At 49.8% G+C, this 12,282-nt stretch overlaps 1 long non-coding RNA gene across 1 annotated transcript in view; it reads right to left on the reverse strand.

The window, feature by feature from the left end:
* LOC138493174 (uncharacterized) overlaps positions 1 to 4,933 on the reverse strand; it is a 169,948-nt gene extending 165,015 nt beyond the window's left edge. The window contains exon 1 of the long non-coding RNA XR_011276291.1: positions 4,668 to 4,933. This is a non-coding gene — a long non-coding RNA (uncharacterized lncRNA). The remainder of the gene's footprint in view (positions 1 to 4,667) is intronic.
* Between the last annotated feature and the right edge of the window lie 7,349 nt (positions 4,934 to 12,282).

Raw genomic sequence — 12,282 nt, forward strand, 5'->3', positions numbered from 1 at the left:
GTCTTCCATTCGTCACCTTCTTTTACATGTACCAGATGGTATGCCCCCCAGAGATCTAATTTAGTGTATATACAAGCGTCCTTCACTTGGTCTAGTAGTTCAGGGATCAGAGGCAATGGGTATCAGTTCTTAACAGTTATCTGGTTCAATGCGCGGTAGTCTATGCACGTTCTGAAGTCACCTTGCTTTTTGGGCACGAAGAACAAAGCTGAAGATGCAGGGGACTTGGATGGGCGAATAAAGCCATTGGCAAAGTACTGGTCTAAGTATTGTCGTAGGTGAAGGTTCTCAGGTTCTGTAAGGGCATAGATCCTGCTACAAGGGGGTTGTGCACCGGGTATGAGATCGTTTTGACAATCGTACGATCTGTGAAGAGGTAAGGTGTTTGCCTGTTCTTTTTGGAAGACATCCTGGAATTCTTGGTATTCTGGAGGTAGTTGCATGACTGCTGTGGTTACTGTGGCCATGCCTGCGTTCTGACTTTTCTTTGGGTAACAGGTTTGTGAACAATCCGGGAAGGTTATTCTCTTCTCTCACCAATCAATACACGGATTATGTGCTTCCAACCAAGGTATCCCCAGTATTATTTGGAACTGTGGGGCTTTGATTAGATCAAACACAATAGTCTCTCGATGCCCATCCTGACCCAATAGTGTCATCTCTGCGGTGGAATGAGTTACAGGCCCAGAGGCAATTTCAGTTCCATCGACTGTGGTGATGACATCTGAGGTGGTTTTTCGGCAGAGAGGTAGATTCATCCTGGAAGCCAATTCATAGTCCACATAGTTTCCTATGGCCCCGCTATCAATGTATGCCCTTACTGCGTGCATACGCGATGGCTGCCCTGGATCTACGAGGACCATTGGTATGATGAAATGCAAGGTCTGAGTATCCTTCTTCAAGCTCGGCAAGCGGACCTCTACGCTTGTCGAGCGTGGTCGTTTCTCGAGTCTGACTCCATATGGCTTTTTTCAGCAGCTCCTACCACCTTCTCGGGTGATTTTACAGGGCAATCCTGTAGAAAATGCCCAGAAGTCCCAAAATATAGACACAATTGCATTTGCCGTCTCCTTTCTCTTTCCTTCTGGGTTAAGGATCCTTTAACCTCTCCGATTTGCATGGGTTCTGAAGCATCTGCTCCTTTGGGGTTAGCATGGGTTTTGACCAACACCCGATTCTCAAACTTGGCTCGATCAGCCTTTCTGTTCTGAAGTCTGTGATCTAACTGGACCACTAAGTCTATATATTCAGCGCAGTCTTGAGGTGGGTTCACAACTTGAGCCAAGACATCCTTGAGTTCTTCTCGAAGCCCTCGATGAAATAACGTGATTCGTTTTACCTCAGGCCATCCAGTTTCCACTATCAACCTATTAAAGGTTGCGATGTAGGATAGAAGGTCCTGGTTACCCTGTCGTAGGGACAAAAGTTCGTTATCCAGGGCCTGTCCTTGGGAGTTACGGACAAATAGTCTTTCCATGCTCGTTTGAAAGCCCTGAAAATCCCGAAGAATTGGGTCATCCTGAGTAACTAGTGGAATCGACCAATCAGCTGCACTGCCGCTGAGATATGACAATACAAAGGCTACCTTGGTTTGATCGTTTGGGAAGGCTCCAGGTCTGCATAAAAGTGCAAGCGGCATTGGTTCATAAACACAGCAAACCTTTTGGGATCTCCGGCAAAGCGTTCGGGTGGAGCTAATGGAATATTTTCTGGTAGGTTTATTTGAACAGGGTTACTCGATAACACAGGAGCTGGATTTCCCCCAGAACCAGGTAGGGGCGCTTGTCCAGCCTGGCTTTGCAATAGTTGCCTAGCAAGGTCATCAGTTTGCTCCTTTGACAAAATCAGTTCTCTCCTAAGAGCATTGGTTTCTTGACGGGTGGAATGCACTTCAGCCCTCAGTTCCCCTAGTAATTGGGCCAATTTGTCAGTCTCTGAGGTATCCATAACACCCGTGGGAATTTGTGGGTAGTCTTCGCGTTCTGTTACGCTCACCTGGCTCCCACAGAGGCGTCAATCGGAACTGGACAGCTGCAGTCTCCACCAATGTGATGCATAGGGCCGAGATGACGGACTGGACTGGCCCACCTAGCATTGTTTGCTTGGCCCGTAGGAATATTCTTCTGATGGTTTGAAAAGATGAGCTCTCCATCCTGCATTGAGCGCAGGGGCGCGTTGATAACCGGTTGCTTCACTGGCTCGAAGGAATTGGTGAGTTCCAGAACAATATTGACTCCGAGATTCCCGGCAAGACGCCGTAAGTATAAAGTTCGTAAGAGTTCAACTGCCTGACTTTCACTCTTGTCTGATTCCTTGCAGGTTGCAGCTTGATCCTAATGAAGAGTTCCTCGTGGCAACCGGTAGTATTCTGGTAAGGATTTGTATTTTCCAACACAGTTCGATAAAATAATGTCAATATGTAACCTGTTGCTTTCTCCCTTATTCAGGCGCTGAGAGAAAGTATGAAGCCTTGGGGAATAATACCTCCGGCGGTAAAATCAGGTAAGTCTATTGTGGTGAGGAGGGTTCCCTTTGTTAGTCCCTTTGTTTCATTTTGCTGTCCTTTTGTTTCCTCTTAGGGGCCGGGGTTCGGCGAAGATGCAGTGGAAGCTGCGCCGACCCGTGAAGAGGAATAGTACCCCCGGTGGTAAAATCAGGTAAGTCTATGGGAGGGTAACTAATATTCCTCTGTGTATTCCCTTGGCTCACCTTGCTGTTCTTGTCTTCTCCTTAGGTGCCGGAGTGCGGCGGGAACATACAGGAGGATGCGGTGGAATGTGAAGATGCTGCAAAGGCCGGTAAGTTCAGCGCGGCGCTGCAGCAGGCGAGGCGACATGCATATAATAACTTCTTTCTTCCAGCTCGAAGGCGCGATAGATCGGGAATTCAGGTAAGGATTAAAGGTATTGCTCTTGTTCTAACCTTTTCTCCTTCTTTCTCCCTTTTTCTAGGAGCTCCAAACTCGAGGCGGGCGTGGCAGAAGGCTGGATGCAGACTTGCAGGCACGGTGAGCGTTACGCTGCTGGATGCAGAATAACGCGAAGCGTGTGCTGCTCTTCGGCGTGGTTTAAATAGCCTCCAAAATAGTCCCAGGTAAGTATTCCTCCCCAGCCCGGCCCGAGTAAAAAATAGTCCCTAAGTAAAGTAGTCCCTTCCAAGCCTCTTTTGGCTTGGAGCTCTTGCAGCATGGTCTGCATCAGGTAAGTTTGCAGCATGGTCTGCATCAGGTGAGTTTTAATCTATCAGCATGGCGCCTATGGCGCCAGGACTGACTCTCCATATGAGCCTGGCGCCATAGGCGCCAGGACTGGACCCAAATAGCCCCTAGCAGGGGTTGTTGGGCTTGCTTAGGATAACTTGATGCCTGCTTCCGGGGTTGCTGGACGTGGTCTGGGTCCCCGGGGGTAGGCATCATGATATCACCGTTGTCTGGTCCCATAATTGGTCATTCTGGGTCTCAATTAGTTTAATAAACGGTGACATTGTAATAGCAAATGCTGAAATAATTCTTGCATCAATTTCCAGGTTCCCCAAGGATTTTTCTTCTACCTGTGCTGCTGCTAGGTCCATTGAAATATCTTCGGCGGACAGGGTAGCTTGCCCACGTGGTCCTTTACTGGAGAATTAGGCCTGTTGTTGCATTTCGGCTACTTCTGGTCTACTGAGAGTCCCACCATTTCCGTGTAAATGGGACTTTTGGGGAACTTCCCCACACCGTTTGGTAATGAGTTAGAACCCACCTTTACACCCTTCAATAGGGGCCCACATGTAGGTGTGACCGAGTAGGCCCCCGTGGTACCCTTTTCTTGGGCAGCGGTTTTTGCGTTTGTCTTACTGATATTGTAGCAGAAAAAGTCTGTGTGGCTACTTAGGGAGGAAGTAAGGCCCAATGGCTTCCAACCTTTGTCGGTGGCATGGAAATTCGAACTGGCCTCTTTGTGGTGTGTGGCTCGTCCAAATATAAAGGGGTCTGTTTGAGGCAGCTCATTTTCCTGGCTGCCTCTTTCCACTCCTCCTTGTCTCGACATCTGTCGAGGCAGTGACCCACCTTCTTTCACAGATTGCTTAACCTTAGGATTGGTTAACGGGGCAGTCTGTTTAGAGAGTGACAAGCTCTTACTACTCCCGCACTGGTCTCCTAGCCGCTGATCAGCCTCTGAGGCCTTGTCTATAGGTTGCATTTTGTGGACCTCTTCCGACCCATTTTTTGACTTTTGTGCATCAGGGGCTTCTGGGTCTTCTGGGGTAGATTGTAACAAATTTTCATGTGACAAGGTTACTTTGCATATTTCAATGTCATGGTATAGTGCACTAATAGCCGCCATTTGCTAAGGTTGTCACAGCACTCCCAACTCTCCACTTGTATCCCCATTTAGCCCTATATGCACACGCTGTCTATGAAAATACTTCCTGCCAAATAAGGACGATAGCACTGCTACAATCCTGCTGCAATCCTGCGCTTTGGCAGATTAACGAAGGGCTTATGTGCGTTGTCTACGATCCATGACAGATAGTAGATAGTAGAGTGAGTGAGTGGGTAGGGTGGGGTCCGTGAAATGCCAAAGGCCCCCGGTTTTTCACGGGCCAGGACAAGCACACGGCCAACACCACGCCCAACAATGAAGTATTTACAAAACTCGTCTCTTCACAGCTTTTCAGCCACTCACCATGAGTTTACCCAATGCGGTGTAGTGCAGCTCTATTTCTATTTCTTGATGTGCTTGGTGTACAGCGCCTGACAGCGAGTCTCAATAGCGAGTCCATACGTCCTCTGCTGCGGCTGTCAATACTGGTGAGATACCGCAGACCCAGCACAACCGCGGCACACCAACGGCAACAACTGCACACTAGCAGCACACCAACAGAACCAGCGGAACCAGCGGATACAGCATGCCAGCTACCAGCTACCGTCCCTCCGCTTCGTCAGCTTCATCAGTTTTGCACACCGTCCGCACTGCACTGCTGCCATCGTACTGAGTTAGAAGAAAGGACCTAATGGATAGTCAAGCCACAGGAGTATCGCTCTCTTCTGCTCTTGCGTTCAAAATTCTTTCACTGGCCGCTTCTGACAATCCAATTCACTGTCACAGCTACAGCATCCCAGAGGACAAACTATTGCAATTGCAAATGGAGCAGGCGGACAACGTCTAACAATTGCAGGGACAGATGCCGTGTGTCTCCACAATCGTGGATACCTCAAAACCCAAACAACCAGTTGAGGTGCGGATATGCATGTACATACACCTCCCCAATGGAGCCATCAAGAGGGAATTGCATACTACATCCACCCTCAATAATATACTGGCTGACTTGCAGGGGGAAGCAGTGTTCCCCACCATAGCACTGAGAGCAGGAAATCACCAGGTACCACTAAATGAATTGCCGAATTCCATCACAGAAATCTCCTCACACATTGGACTATTCCAGTACAAGAGGCTCAGCTTCGCGTCTCATCCAATGTCAAGTCTTCCAGCATCCGTCCCGGGAGGATAGCTCATGGGCAACGTGCTCGCCTTGGAAGCAAGACGAGATGGAGTAACACAGGTTCGATCCCCGGGTCCGCGCTTAGAAACCTCTGTGTATTAAGCCTGTTATAAATAACCTATCATATCATATCATCCCATTAGGGGGGCTGCTTGCGGGTTAAAAAAAATCATCAAAGTCAGCAATGTGTTGATCTACTCAAACGCCGAAATGGAGCACCTACACATACTGGCAGCTGTATTTGAACGACTGCGGGACAAAGACCTCAAGCTAAATAGGCAAAAATGACACTTCCTACAGTCCCAAGTGCAATTATATGGGTTTATGCTCCAAGAGGAAGGGATTTCACCCTATCCACAGTAGGTAGCGGCCGTAATGGGCTTCCGCCCACCGACAAACCCATCTGTGGTACAGAGCTATCTTAGAATGATGCATTTTTGTGGCAGGTTCTTCCCGAACCTAGCAACAATCACTGACCCCACTGAGAACCGTTGTGAAGAAGGAGGAAGAATGGTTGTGGTCGACTGCCACGCAGAAAGCTTTCCAATGATCCAAGGCACAGCTGGCAGTGGAAACAAAAATTGCATTCTTTAATCCCATGACTTTGGCAGGATTTGGGTTGATGCCAGCCCGTAGGACTGGGTGTGGTACTTGTGTAAACACGTGTCAATGGTGTGTACACACCCATGTCATACAGGAACAAGGCGCTGAGAGAAACACTTCTCACAGATCGAGAGGGAGGCACTTGCTGTCCTATGGGGGTGTAAGCACTTTCAACTGTACATATTTTGACATCCCGTCGCAGTAGTGACAGATCATAAGCCGCTACCTCTGAGTCTGAATGAGTCAGCACTGACAACGCCACTCAGGCATGTTGTGCCTCTTCAATGAGGTGAAACTTCAATTCCTATGCACAGAGAGCCAGAGACACACTTTTTGAATACATCACATGCATATACTTAGGCCAAGATACCCCCAAAATGGCTGAAGTGCACTATACTAGACTAAATTACATAACCTTATAAATACTGACCATAGGGAAAGCGAATTCTGCCTTAGTTATGTAAGTCAATATGTTTTCAGGCTCTAAACAGTACTGGAGGTATGTGTGGTTTGGTAAATGTGACGTTCATTTTGTTGTCGGTTTATGTAAGTCAATTCTTCTGGTAAATTTAAGGATAGGAATGAGGAAACTACGACAATTTAAAGGAACAGTTCTCTTATGCAGTTTGGACTAAATTGATCGAACATGACACCTCAATTGCATTATCTTTTTTTCAGATCTCTGCAATATTATACATTCAAATGCGTGATTTGCCTTATCGATGGGTCAAAAGATGTACTTTTCAACATCAATTGCTCCTAGTATTATAATGGAAAGTCAAGATTCTATTAACAGTTCAGAGGCGAGCCTCCTACAGGCACCCTGCTGGCTTCTCTGAGATTGTTTGCATTACCGCACTGTTCAGCACAGGGGAACCCATCTATGCCACTCCTGGGTTGGCAATCCAAACCCAACTCCCTTTCAATCGACTGAGGGCAACAGAGGCCATCTCACGTCCCTTCTGAATGATTCTCACCCATCTCTTAGGACCGACGTACCCATGTTCAACTGCTGTTCACATGTAACCCTTCACAGCTTCAGCCTTCAAAGTTCTGTTTTTGAATTTTGCTAGTCCCACAAAGATCTGCACTTGGGGCCTCTTAACACAGGCCTTTGCTCCAGGCACCCGTGCGCACCACAGGGACCCTCTTACTCATAGGGCGTTGCCCCTTTGGCTCTCAGCACTGTCAATGGCCTAAAATGGGCCCGAAAATCCAGCTCCATCCATTTATGGCGAAGTTGAGTTGGTGAGTTGTTAATCACTCCTTTGCAGATTCCGTCTTCCTGGCCACCGTCCTGTTGTGTGTATCAACCAACACCTTTTCTGGAGTCTGCTGGGTGTTGCCATGGGTTGCCTCAACCCAGCTTTAGTTTCATACCGCAGTGCCAGTTCTGCTTCACAAAGGTGGCCCATTGTGTACTTGCATTCAACATCTGGATCCACACAAGTGAGCCTGGCTTCTTACCCATTTTAAGTTTGAGAATACGTTGAGATACTTTTGCCTCCAAGGCCTCTCATCATTTGCTTCACCAGGTGAAAGTGGGGTTCACGAGTGCCAGCACTCTGGAGAGTAAATTCAGAGGGACACACTTGCTGTCCCATGGTGGTGTAAGAACTTTCAACTGTATTTGGGAACCCTGTCACAGCAGTGACAGACCTCTGAATGGTTTCACTCCCTCCTGCTCTCTGTCTTCAGAGTTCTTTTCAATTTTCACTTATGGATCTTGTTAGCTATTGGCCTTATGTCCGTATTTGGCTTTACATTGAGTTTACCACCCGCTTTGGCCTACATTTCCAAGCAACACAACTTCGAAATGACCGAATCTCAGCGTGCCAGTGGGTCCTACCAGCCTCATCCTGCTGCCGGACGCCTTGTTAGTCTCATTTCCTCCACTTAGTACTAAGCTTCAATTCAGCATGTCGCCACGTTTCATTTGAGGTCATGGTTGGGGAGCCAAAGCTCAGGCAGCCGGTTTGAGGGCTGGAACCATTTGAGGGGGGTTTCATCCAGCCCTGCGCCTCTGGCACATCTGTGTGTGTGTACTGTCCTAATCAGCACCAAGGACATCATGGGCAGGAGTTGGCCATCAGACATAGTTGCAAGGCCTGCACTCCAGGGCTGTCCCATGCAGACAGATGTGGGACAACACATATGGCGATAAGTGGCATGGCGAGCTGCCCCAGGGTAGGGGAAGGTGTGTCCGGCTTTCATGCTGCCGTCACCGCCACAGTCACCACCACCGGGTTACACTGGGTGCTTGTCCCTCCCAACCCCAATGGGTTGGGAAAACGGGGAGGCCAGGATGCTCCAGCACCAACCTCCATGCCGGGTGCATGGATCCTGCGTCAGTGCTGATCAGGGTCTGGCCTTAGGGGGGGCGAAGGGAATGGGAGACCTGAAACAACCCCAGCCACGCACCCCAGGGCAATTAATATACAAGTGACCCTTACACAGGCGGAGCTCCAAGGGTAAACAGGGCCACAAGGTGCACTCAGATTGTTTATCAATGTGTCCTGAATTTAACATTGATGTCAGAGCTAGCTGCATTCTTCATCGACAAGCAAGCTGAGTGGGCCGCCACCAGGAGTCACATGCACATTTTTTTGTGCAGACATCGGCCCAAACCTGTAAGTGCAGGAGGCCTGGGGGGGACACAGCACCGCCTGTCCTGCACGCCCATGCAGCGAGACAGCCTGGCGCCCCATCTAGCTTATGCACTTGGGAGTCGACCAAGACCATTGCGGTTTTCAAATAAACAGGTTCCGGGCACTTTCCGGGGAAGCCCACTGAACATCTTCTGCAGCAGAGCAACAGGGGCTTCCCACATTGACGGGGAATGGCAGCTTCCCCACCGGCCAACCAGACCAATCCATTCATTCCTCAACAACCATGTCCTCCCATCCCCCTTTCAGGTAGGAGGTGAGGAGGGTAAGAGGAAGGCAGGATGGGAATCGTGTGGGACCGCTGGGGTCTTCAAACCCCATCTCAGCCGCACAGGGCCAAGCTCCAGGTACATGGTCACAAGGGTTTATCTCCCGCTGCACCGGTAAGCATGGCCATAGCTCACCCACAGCAGTGGACAGCCAGAACTTCAATGCCCACCCATGGAGTAGGCCTGCCAGCACCATTGCTCTGGGCTCAGCCAGCATGTCAGGCCCCCGTCCACGTGGTGTGGCATCCTTTGAGAGCAGCCATATTTCCCTCAGCTCCTGAGATTCACCCATTCTGGACTTCCCTTCTGACTGCGGTTCCCCCACCAACACCCACCCACTAGCAGGTCAGATAGAGGAGGGCACCCAGCAAGCACAGCAGCGCCAGCGCAAGCTCGTTGAGGATGGTTTCCACTCAGGGCTCCCTTGCCGGTGCATGGTTGGTGTTCTCCCAGCAGATTAACCCAACCCTGATAGACATCTATGTCCATCTGCTGGGTTGAGGAACACTCCACTGGCCAGACCATGGCACGAGGGGCACCCCGGTTTGTGGGCATGCATGTCTTGGACGTGCCAGCTGATCCACCATTGAAGATCCTCCCACAGGTTCACATACAGAAGCCTTGTTGTGACTTTTGCTTCCTCTGGATGATCAAGTTTGATCCTCTTTTCAGCGCTCCATCAGGGCCATCGCCAGCTCCAGCAGGACAAATCCAGGGAACTCTCTAGACCATGCAATCAATCAGTAATAGTGAGGTGAGGGGCAGTGTGTACAAAGGGCAGGGACTTAATCCAAACCAGTTTATGACCTGCTGGTAATTCCTAGTGCATGTGATATAATTGCAAACCCCAATCCATATCATAACACAGTTCAGCGGTTTACCCGCACCTGTCGGCAAATGGTAGACGCACGCTGATTCATTCATTGTGTGTGATGCACGTGCAGCCCAAGACATCTGACAGCATCACAGCCGTGTTATTGGGCAATCTTGTGTGGCTAAAAGCCACACGTCCTTATATGAAGTTGAATGCCAAACATTGGGGGTCACGTAAGTAGATGCCATGGAGGAGTTGCCTTCATTATCAGAATTGCCTAGAAAAATGACTCCACCAACATGAAACATAGAAGCACCACCACCCACAAAATTGAAAAAGAGCTACCTATCAGTGAATCCATTCTGTGTACAGGCTGGGTTAGGTTTCCCAGGTATGGTCAAATTGAGCTGTAGGCTCCACTCCTCGTGGTGCCCTTCTGTCTATTCCTTTTGGTTTCAGCTTTGAAACCATGCTCTCCACCGGCACCCAAAGACTTTGATTTCCCATAGGCTACTCAGCAAGTCATTGTGCTTGCAGTGTAGAGCCACACACAATGAGAGCCCGTCTCCGAGAGCGCATACCATTAACAGGGTCACAAGGAAGGTGGAAGGTCATTGCTTGGAACAACAGCTGATGCCAGCCAAGCAGTCCAACCCTAGAAAAACAAAGTGTGTCAAATCAGCCCAGTAGAGTGCGGGAAGGCACATGGGCAGGCTACTTTTACATCCACATGCAAGTCAAATGAGGTTCTTTTGTCGGTCAGGCACCCTGCTGGCTGGAAACATTATTTGCCTCTTGGAATGCCCCCATAGGCTTGTTTTTCCCAGCAGTGTGAGGTGGCAGGAAACACACAGCAGGCCATGCTGTGATGTGACATTGCATGGGCTCTGTGCTTAGCAAGCTTAGAGGGGTGCAGTGGTTTCAAAATGAAGCCCACTGGCATAGTGGTTTCACCACAAAGCCCAGGTGGGGCAGCAAGAACCAAGTGGAGCACAGCTAGGTCCCTTACACACTGTCTACAGTAATCCAGAGGAAGGTGACTGAACTTCCTTGTTTTATGTATAAGCTGGGTGAAAGAGGGGGAGTTCTGGCCATAATCGTCCTGCCTCCTTATGGACCCAACTGGAAATTGAATTTTAAAATTGACAGCCATCTGGACTGAGGAGGACGGCCGCTGGGTAGTGTTATGCATTCCAATGGTCCAATGGCCAGCAGGACCTGCTGCACAGGGTCCACAGTGCACCCACATGAGAGGCAGGTGCACAAGGTTCAGGGGTGAGGAGGGGCAGCAGTGGTACTTTGGCCACGGCGCATTTGTGCTTTTCCCTTCAGGGAGGGACAGGGACCCCGGCAGGATGTCCATGGTCCATTGCTGGCCAGACAAACAGTCAACCCACGTTCAAGGCATGTGCTCAGTGGAGGGGGCAGCACACGCAACCATCATGGAGCTCAAGCCAGTGCACGAGATAGCTCTTCCAGGCCTCCTGACACAGAAACACCCCCTCTGCATGGCCCCAGGAATGAACGCCAAGGTGGATTTATGGTGCAGGGGGTTTGGCTGTGAGTACCTTGGCAAGGCAGGCAGCTGCTAAATGCATTTGAGCTTTGCAGATCCAGGGGCAAGCAGAGCACTGCTCAGTAAACCATGGTTGTCAAGTTTCACATTTCCATGGAGGATTCATTGACCAAGTCCTTGTTTTATTCTGTAATGCATGCCTCTGCATGCAGGCAAGGAGGTTTGGCAAGCCCTGCCCATGCCTCTCCAGAGGGCATGGCTCAGAGATGTATCAGCCAGTGTCCTGGCTGTCTAGGGGTGCTAAACCAGCCATTGTGCACCTTCCCCTGATGCAGTGTGTCAGCCACGTTACTCAGTGGAGTTCCTCACAGGGGGCCCAGCCCACTCTGGAGGGCAAAGCTCAAAGGCATCGAGGGCAAGGCCCTGGATGGCCAGGGGTTCGACCCCACCTTTGTTGCCACTGGGTAGACAATAGCTGTCAAGTTGCCTTGTTCCATTTGGGACACCTCAAGGCTGTCCAGTTGTTTTTCCTTCATGCACAGCATGTCTATGCAAGCTGAAAATGTGATTTAGGGTGAAATGATGTGGATTCGAGTCAGGTGTGTACTTTGTGCAGGTTGGCTCATGGCACTCAGAGGAGCACAAGGTATGGTGTCATTGGTGGCAGATATGTGTTCACTGTGTGGGGTGTATTCATGTTCATTGGCCTGAGGCGAGCAGGTCTAGCTGCATGGTGTGAAGACATGCAGATGGGAGTCTATCAAATCATTGATTGCAGTTGTTGCATGGCATTCAGGGGGCCACAGGCTACAGTGTCATTTGGTGCAGGGATGTGTTACCTGCTCTGACCCTGTGTTTTCCTTTCTTCTGAGTCATTCTGCAAGGGAAGACAGTTGCTGATATGCACGGACAAAGGGCTTTGGAATGCCT

This window comes from Ambystoma mexicanum, chromosome 10, assembly GCF_040938575.1.
Source record: "Ambystoma mexicanum isolate Mex_15411 chromosome 10, UKY_AmexF1_1, whole genome shotgun sequence".
In the NCBI taxonomy this organism is placed as follows: domain Eukaryota; kingdom Metazoa; phylum Chordata; class Amphibia; order Caudata; family Ambystomatidae; genus Ambystoma; species Ambystoma mexicanum.